This window comes from Octodon degus, unplaced genomic scaffold (genome assembly GCF_000260255.1).
Source record: "Octodon degus isolate 3935 unplaced genomic scaffold, OctDeg1.0 scaffold00170, whole genome shotgun sequence".
NCBI lineage: Eukaryota > Metazoa > Chordata > Mammalia > Rodentia > Octodontidae > Octodon > Octodon degus.
In genome coordinates, this window is record NW_004524746.1 from 6,037,118 (window position 1) to 6,046,815 (window position 9,698).

The following is a 9,698-nucleotide window of genomic DNA, read 5'->3' on the forward strand; positions in this document are numbered from 1 at the left end:
ACATTAATTTTATGTTTACAATACAGAAGGAGATCACTTAATGCTAAAATGTACGTATTACATTTTTGTTTTTTAATTTAACTTTATTTTGAAAAGTAAAAGTAAAGCATGAACAAAAATCAGAAACAAAGAAAGAAACAGGACAACATACAACAGTACATATGTTACAGATTTTCAAAACAAGAATAGCTGATTAATAATGATTGGTATACTATCTATTTTATCGTCAAATCTGTTGCTCAGATTAGCAGATATAGTATGTAAACTTGGACATATGGTTGGATGTTACCACTTGATTTCAAGAAATCTTAATTTTTTGTTCTGTATTTTTTAAATGTATTTATTACAAAGTCTACAGGATATCACTACACAGATTGCACTTGTAGTGATTCTCCTGTTTTTCAGCCTCCCAAGCACTGGGATTACAGACATATACCACCATGCCCAATCTCAATAGCCCTCTCAGTGTGCCCCATGGGCAGGGCCAGCACAGCAGGTCAGTAATTGAACCCCCAGCCTCTGAGTTTGCCTAAACAAGTGATTTAATCTGCTGAGCTATCTGGAAGGCCTCGTTCTGTATTACATTTTCAAAATCATTTACAGAAAGTAAACCTTTTCCTTTCATGTAATCCTTTAAAGGTATTATAAAGTACCAATCTAGCAGAAACAGCATTAAATTGGGAGAAATTTACTAGAAAATACAACCAATAATCAATTATTATTAATATACTTTGTTTAAAATATGCATGATTGGAAATAAAAATTTATTCTTTCACCAAACTATTAAGTGACTCCTGGGCAAAAGAATCTAGAGAGCATACTCTTAAGTGTAATAAATCAGACCCACATGTGCAAACATCATATTATCTCCTTAGTGTGAGAACCTGAAAGAGAAAAATGAAATCTGAAGGATACAATAGATACTGAGAAAAAGGAATGAACTTATTCAAAAGGAAAGAGTTACAGAGTTGAGGAGGAAGACAAGAGAGGGATTAGGGGAAAGAGATTTATTTATGTATGTAAGTAGGATGGTTTGGATAATTGTACTGTGCATTTCTGTTGCACTATAGAAAGAAACAGTTAACACTTTAATTTGTTTCATCTCCTTTTTTAAATTGTACTGTTTCTCTTCTAAATTTCTTATACTTTTTTTCTTTTTTTCTCTCTTCCAAGTTTATGGGTATATATCTGGTAATATGAATAACTGGTTGGAAGACAACACTATGTATTACAACTAATACTGTGCAATTCATATTACTTTGTTAAGTGAAATTTTTCTGTTTTAAGTCTAATTTGCATTCTTTTAAAAAACTGAAAAAAAAATTTAACAAAGAAGCTTTAAATATCATTAGTTGATGGCATATGTCAGTGCAGCTCCCCAAACAGTTCATACTGCTATTATGCATCTAATCCTTCTGTGATAATGTACATGTGCAGGCCATGCCGACTGACATCTGAGGACAGGACAAAAATCTTTATCCATGTGAGCACATTCAAATTTATAATACTCTTTTCTAATATTACTCACTCTCTGAAATATTTTAATAATGATATAAATATTAAAATCAAGCATATTAATAAAAAAGCATGTCTTCCTGCTTGACCTCTTTTCCTTTTGTACTATTATTCCTTCCTTTTTTAAAAAAAATTCAGAATTCACCTTTATCTTCTACTGGCCTCATCAGTTTAGAGTAATGATTTTTAGGCATTTATATTTATACAGATAGCTATATAAACTCATATTAGATGATGATTGATTTTTTGGAAGTCCAGGCAGCTAAAGAAGCAATTATTTTTACCTAAAATCTATCTGTTTTTTGATTACTGTTCAACTTGCTATGTCACCTAAACCAAAAGTGAAGTTCTTCCCATTGTCTCCATCTCAGATCTTACTGCTTTGCACATGTGGTGCATCCTCTGTTAAAAAGAAAAGATGGAGCAGTCAGTCCAGTGATTAATCCGACATGGATTTCATTGAGAACCAGGGGTGGTGACAAAGAGAAGGTCAACAGACACAAAAGTAACTTAAACACTTCCATATGCAATGGTTTCTGGAGGAAAAGAAGAAGAGTGAACGAAGGAGGAGAAAAAGAGGGAGAGAAAAGGGGAGAGGGAAAAATTATGTTCAACAATTAGGAAAAAAGCACTGAAAGCCCATGAATCAAGCCATAGCCAAACCACATTCTATCTTAAGTAGGTTTTCTTTTCCCCTCTTTTTTTCTTTCTATCCTTTAAAATAAAATATCTCCCCAAACTATGAGCATTTTTTAATCCTCCCCAGACAAGGCTTCATCTTCAGACCCTTCATCTCCAGACTTCACTTCTCGGGTAGGGGGCTTGCCCATGTCCTCTTCTCTGGAGGGCTTTCAGGTTCCTCATCTTCTTTGAGAGAAGGAGTCTTTTCTTTTGATGCCTCAGAAGCTAGGGTGTGACCCACTTTCCCTTTGCCTTCCACGGACTCGGTGACATTGTAGCCTTTAGCCTTGGTTTGGGCATTTTCTTTTCTTTTCGCTCAGTTTTGAATTTCTTAACCATCTTGTTGTTTTTCTTGTTTGAACTGCCGTAGTCACTGTCATCATCGCCTTCCATTAGGAAATCTTCATCACTGCCAGTCTCTCCTGGAATGGTGCCTCGTCGTCTTCCTCTTGCTCCTCCTCACTACCCGCATCTTCCAGGAACGTCTCTCTGTTTGGAAGCTGCTTTCGATGCTGCCTGTCTCTGTTGGTGCACATTTTTATGATCATTTTTCATCTTCACTGTCCTCTGCTGAATGAGAATCAGCCTGCTCGGTCTTCACATCGTTTTCTTCTGCGTCTTCACTGTCTTCCTGTGAATTCTTTCCAGACCGCCTCTTACTTTTAGCTTCTCAGGGAGGTGAACGGATTGCCTTAGTGGGAGGACCTGAATCTCTTCCATAATCTTCATCTGCATCATCAGACCCCTGAAACTGAGTAATCAACTACCTTCTTATTTCTGACAGGCCGAGACATGTGTGCTGTCCAAACAGGACCCAGTCAAGAAGCCGAAGATCAGACCACCGCCCTCCGCCTGCACTCCCCGGCCACAACTCCATCGTCGCTAAACCCCCAGCTGCTAGCTTCTCAAACTCCGCCACTCTTTGGTTCTGGGCCCCTGGATCAGAGGGGCCCTTGGGTCCCCGTCTCTTCAAAATAGATTATACTACTGTTTCATAGCTAACCGTGACCTTGGTATTAGTCTGGTTGGGCAGTTATAATAAAATATATAGCGAACCAAAAATCTGAAATGGAGGCAAATGCCAATTCAGTTTCTGGTGAAGTTTTATTTCCTGGATTGTCTATCCCTTTCCCTTCTTGTTCTTTCCTTCCCTTCTTTCCTCCTCCTCCTGCTCCTCTTCCTCCTTAGTTATTCTCAACAAGATTACCATCCTCATTACCTCATCTAATTCCTCAAAGGTCTCATATCCAAATACTACCACAATGAACATGTGGGGAAAACTTTTTCAAGTTTGCGAACTTACAGGAGGAATACTGAGCTGTAGAGTATAGGAATGTTATTGGTTCATTGCTCTAAAAAATGGACCAATTTTCACACCAATTAGCAGAAGTTGAGAATGCTTATTTACCTGTATCTTGCCTATACTTAGGATTCTGAGACTAACCATTGGTCTATTTGAGACGAAATGCTACATCTAACTCTTCTAATTTGCATTATTCTGACTATTTGTGCAGCTAAGTGCCTGCTCAGTCACAACTCATATTTTCCAAATTTCTAGTCCATATATTTTCTATACATGTTTCTCATATATATAATGTAGTATTATAAATATATGTTCTAGATGTTATTTTTGTGCACTCTTCAGATTTCATGTATTTATAGGGCTCAAAGCTAACTTTTGTGATTCCAGTTATAAGAATTTTAGTATTGTATAATTGAGTGAGGTTTTATGCTTAAAAGTTTTGCTTTTCCATGTCTGTTGGTTTTTTATTTTACTTTCTAATGTATTTGTTACAGGGTCTCACTGTGCAGCTCAGATTAATAATGATCCTGTTTTCAGCCTCCCCAGCACTGGGATTACAGGCATACTCCACCACACACAGTCACAGTGGCCGGCTCTGCATGCCCAGGGGTGATGCTAGGAATCAAACCCCAGTCTCTGCGCTTGTTAAGCCGGCGCTTATTGTCAGCTGAGTTATCTCACATGTCTGTTGGTTTAAAATCATTAGTAAAATATTTTAATTTTTAGTGAAAGTCATGGAAATAGTTTGCATTATTATTTCAAGGGTGAAACTAGCAGTAAAGATAGAATGACCATTTTCCAAGCAGAGTACTGTTCATCATGTATGAAATATGTTACTGATTACAAAATACTGCTAAGTGGGCAGGATACTAAATGCTGAAGAGGAAGGATTTCCTATTCAGTTTTCCTGTACATGTCTTATGTATAGGATAAACTTGATTGATGGCCCTTAATGTTGTTACAGGAAGTGTTTGGAACAGCTATGGACAACAAAATCAATAGTGGCTAGAAGGACTGGGTTCATGGGAGCAGATTTATTACTCTGACCTTTTACTCCAAATGCTCTTATTTTGCTGTAACAAAAGTTAAATGTACTACTTTATAAAGCAACAGGGAACAGAGAACTCTGCTGTTACAACCTTAACTGTGAAAACCTCAAAGCCTGGAACTAACATATGAGCCCAGAACTCTGGGACTCTCCTAAACAGCAAACTCTTCCCCGATGAAGCTCACTGTCTTATTTTCTGCACCCCTCTGTCTTATGGGTTCAGCACAATGAAATTCTTGTCCAAATTTTTTCTCAATCAGCTAAATTATTTCTAGTTTCAAATAAATTAAAAAGTAGATTAAATTAAATATTGATATGTTACAATTAATAAAGTTTATCAGGGTAATAAATATGAGATTATTAAAACATAGACTCAGTATTATAAAATTCTACCTTTCACCCAAAAAAATTATGCTGCTCTGATTTCTTAACTGCATGTGGAATTTGGAGGTGCTCTTGGAGGCCTGCATTTATAGTGATGGTCTAAGGTTCAAATTAGTAACAGGTAAATATTTGAAGGAGCTGTTATATTTTAGTAAGTTAAGATGATGTCATTTCTAAAACTATAGAAGTCAGTGCAAAAAACATAGAGTGATATTAAGGGAGTATATTGTAGTTCAAAGGGAGTAAAATATTATTTAAAGTTAGAATATCTCATTAGAAAGATAGGTTATTTCATTTTCAATAGTGGGTAAATAATAAAATAATTTTCATTTATTCAATGTCTTTGGTACAGGGTCTCCCTATGCAGCTCAGACTTGTAGTGATGCTCCTGTTTCAGGCTCCTCTGCTCTGGGATTACAGGCATTTGCCACCACACCCAGCCTAGGTGGCAGGCTCAGCATGGGTGGTGCAGCATGTGGTATCAGGGATTGAACCCTGTTCCCTGCACTTGCCTAAGCAGGCACTTAGTCTACTGAGCTATCTTGCCAGGCCCTAAAATAATTTTTTAAGCTTAAATTGTCTTTCTGTTTCTCAGAGATATGATAAATGGGAGTCCATATGTACTTACTTTGCAATATAAGAAATTGAGATATTGAATTGTATTATCTTAAGAATCTGAACTGAGAATGAAACACTCATAGGAACAAAAAGGAGAGACATCATAGAGTTGTGTACGTAGCAGGTAGTTCTTAAATCTAGGTGGAATCCATAGATAAAAATTGTGCTACTTCACAACATTTGAAAATTCATAGAAACATCATTTTCTCTGTCATCTGCAAAGGATTTAGTTACCCAAGTTTGCATAATCACTTATTTTAGATTATAAATTCTGCCCGTATGCTGTTAGAGACAAATTATTTATTTTTTGTACAATTTTTCTTATTTCATACAATATCCTGATAAGTCCCAAAATGCTAAGATGGTAATCACCATGTAGTTTTCTGTTTATCAATTAGACATTTGTACTCTTAAACACTACACTAGAATACTATTGTCCTCATATTCAGGAAAATATTGCAAGCTATTTACTATTTTTAATGCATTTTTGGGGAGGGAAAGGAATTACACATAACAGCTGGTGAAATCCAGTGAGCTAGATACATTAAAATTTTTCTTAATGTCTTTGAAATGTGTGTAGCACAAATAAAGACTATTTTTGCACATTTCTTTCTATAAAGAATTTGCAAGTCTTAGAACATTGAAAATTAAATTTTTGTTTTCTAAGCACATTTTAGCAAAGAGGTTGAAAAAAAAAGTCCCTTAAACGATTGGATGTGCAGCTCAGTGGTAAGCATTTGCCAAGAATGTGAGAGACCCTGGTTTCAATCCCTAACACTGCATACGCACATTACAAATCCCTTAGGACTATAGATTTGTTTATATTAAGCTCCAATCAAGAAAATTGCTGTTATTAATTATTTATTAAGAAATCAAGCTTGGTATTTTACAGTGCCACTTATAATTACACTCAATGTTCAGAGCATAAAATTTTGTTGGAACAATTTGTAAAAGAATGTTTGATGCTTCCAAAGTCCCGCTTACTACAAAGGCTTAGATATTATCTCTGACCAATTCATTTTACTAAAATTATTATCGGTGAGCTTTCCTGAGTGTCCTCTTAGGGGAGAAGAGATAGACTATCTTTTAATTTGGGGTGGGAGGATTTTAGATACTTCTCTTTAATTGATTTGATCTTCTTTTTTTGATCTTCAGCTTTACCCATCTACTTTCCCTAGTTCTGCTTTCCACAAACTTAAAAATATCAAGGACCAGGGATATAGCTCAGCGGCAAGAGTGAGGTTATGGGTTCAGTTCCTGGCAAAAAAAGTACCAACCAAGTAATAGTTTAATTAGAATGAGTCTATTTTGGCATTAATTGGGAAATCTTGCAATTGTGAACAGTATGATGGTTTGAAGTGTTGTTGAATGGGGCTAATAATTAGCGGTGAGCTTTTCCATTCTTTTGTGGCAGGATTACTTCCTCCTCTCAGATTCGCCCACCTTTTCAGGTTTTCACAGTCCAACTCGACATGACCTTTGAACAAAGTAGGGACTGAGTTTCTCCTCCAAGAATACATGATCAAGAGTATTTAAAATTTCACTGGATATCAGGAGATAGTAAAAGACAATTTCAACTTTTAGAGTTTGATAATCTTAAACTCTAAAAAACATATCAAAGAACCACACTGTTTTAGAGCTAGTTTATCTCCCTTTAAATTTCATTGATAAAGAAATTAAGGATAGTCCTAAACCATTCTAGTTATCATTAATCGTTTCAGAGCAGCATTTAAGCCAGTAACAGAGTTCTAATAATTAAAAAAAAACCCATCCTGCTACCTTTTCCTTTTCTGTTGTATGCTGTTTTTTTCAGGAAATAGAAAAAAAATTGAGAAATCAGTGGAGTGGAACAGTATGCAGTAATGTCATGTCAACATTCATTTATAGCCTGCCAGTTGACATGAAGAAAAAAAAAAAAAACCTCTGGAGGATTTTTAAAACAACCCCTTCAAAGGATTCCATAGTGAGTTGGTGCAGCTTCCTTGTCAAACTGTAAATGGAGACAGTGCACTCTGTGTCTGTGATTCTTTGCTTCGGTACACTGTGCACTTTTCCAGAGGGTACATTAATCATTTTATTTCCACTTGCCATCCATGACATTCTAACTTTAGGATAGAAAGCGCTCTGGTTTTATTATTTACATATTTATTTGTTTGTTTGTTTATTTATGTGAAATTTGTGATTTTTACCAATTATCATAGTTCTAATGGGCACTATTTGCTTCCAATAAATTAAGCCCTGCTTTATGACTGGGGTATGTTATAAACTGTCTGTAGAATTATTCAGTGATTTGGGATTTGGACTGGATTTGCCCATCAGGGGAAAGCTGTAAATGCACATTAAGTGATAGGTGTAATAGTAAATTTCATCTACTTTTACGATGCACCCAAACTTTAGTTTGATGGGCTATATTGTTTGTGTTAAGCATTATTTGTAATTTTATCCTCCTAAGAATAGAACATTCCAAATAATTTTTCCAGTTGTTCATTTTCTACTGTATTCAAATTGAAAATATTGAGCATCATTTATTACAGCTACTAGAGTTTTATTTTTTTTATTTTTATTTCTTTGGTTTATTATTATTTTTTCCATAATTTTATTGATAAACAAATAGCAATGAGACAGTTTCAAATCAAATTGGTAGGACAGTTTCAATAATTAACATATTGCATACATTCTTCCCAGTGGTTAATTGCTGTACAAGATGCAGACATGATATCCTATCTACAAACACCATTAGAACAAATCACTCTATTCATTAAGAGAATGTAACTATATATCTATCCTAGCCACTTTGAATAGATACAAAATGGCCATTCATCTGTATACACTTTTTTTGTCAAGTTCTGTTATTTGAATATTATAGTGTGTAAACTCAGCAAAATATTCTAAAAGAGTCCAGTAGCCCATAAAAGTATTAGGTCTTCCGCTTGACTGGCAATGTCAGAAATTGTTGACCTGAGTCCCCTACAGCTCAACATAAAGTCTGGCTTTACTTCTTCTATTTCATTTTTATTCTTTTCTGCTGGGTGGTGAAGACCAAGGTAAAGCAGGACATATGAAACAAGAGTTGTAACTTTTGGGTCTGAAAAGGTCAGTGAAATCCCCTCAGGATTTATCGTGATATCCTGTACCTCAGATTGTAGAACCTTTGTCAGTGTCAGCCATGTGGATGAGTCACGGCCATTGCTTAGCCAATGTGCTCTCTGTGAAAGCCTGAGAGAATTTTTTCTCCCCATGTGACTCTCCTTAGGCACACTCTACATCATCGATCACTTTCCTCTTTGGCCCCATAATCTCCTTGATCAGAAAATTTGGGACACTACTGAGTTCCATGACGTTACAGTACAAGTTCTCATATGTCCTGAGTCTTAATTGACCTTAGAAGGCTAGTGCCAAAATTTTGGCTTTCCTTGAGGCCCTCCTTTTTCTCTAATTTTGGTCTGCAAACTTAGGTTGTTAACCGTCCAGAAGAAAAGCTTATTTTTATTACCATACAACTTAGGCTGTTAAGCTTAACCTCATTATCTGTCTGCATATCAAACATCTTAGGCATAATATGGAACAGGTATTTTTCATCAAGTATTGATATGTTGAACTTTAAGTCCCTACAGAATATGATAAAAAAAATTTAAAAATTAGAATATATTTTAAAAATAGGCATAAAGAATTATATACTTCTTATGTTTACACCTAAGTCCAAAAATCTCACCATATACAACCTTGAAGCAGGACAGTCCCATGCTCCTGGATAGGGAGAACCAACATTGTGAAGATGGCCATACTCCCAAAATTGCTGTACAGATTTAATGCAATCCCTATCAGACTACCACCAACATACCTCATAGAGGTAGAGAAATCATTCCTAAAATTTTTCTGGAACCAGAAAAGTCCTAGAATAGCAAAAGCAATCCTGGGCTATAAAGACAAGGAGGAGGAATTACCATTCCTGACTTGAAATTATACTACAATGCTACTGTGATCAAATCAGCATGGTACTGGCAACAAAATAGACTTGAGGATCAATGGAATAGATTAGAAGATGCTGAAGCCCCTACAAACACACTCAGTCACATTATCTTTGACAAAGGGGCCAAACATACTCACTGGAGGAAGAAAGATAGCCTCTTTAACAAATGGTGCTGGAAA

The 9,698-nt window shown here is 35.7% G+C and overlaps 1 pseudogene; it reads right to left on the minus strand.

Annotated features, from left to right (window-relative positions):
- Nucleotides 1-2,267: 2,267 nt before the first annotated feature.
- Nucleotides 2,268-2,990, minus strand: LOC101576841 (annotated as a pseudogene).
- Nucleotides 2,991-9,698: the final 6,708 nt, after the last annotated feature.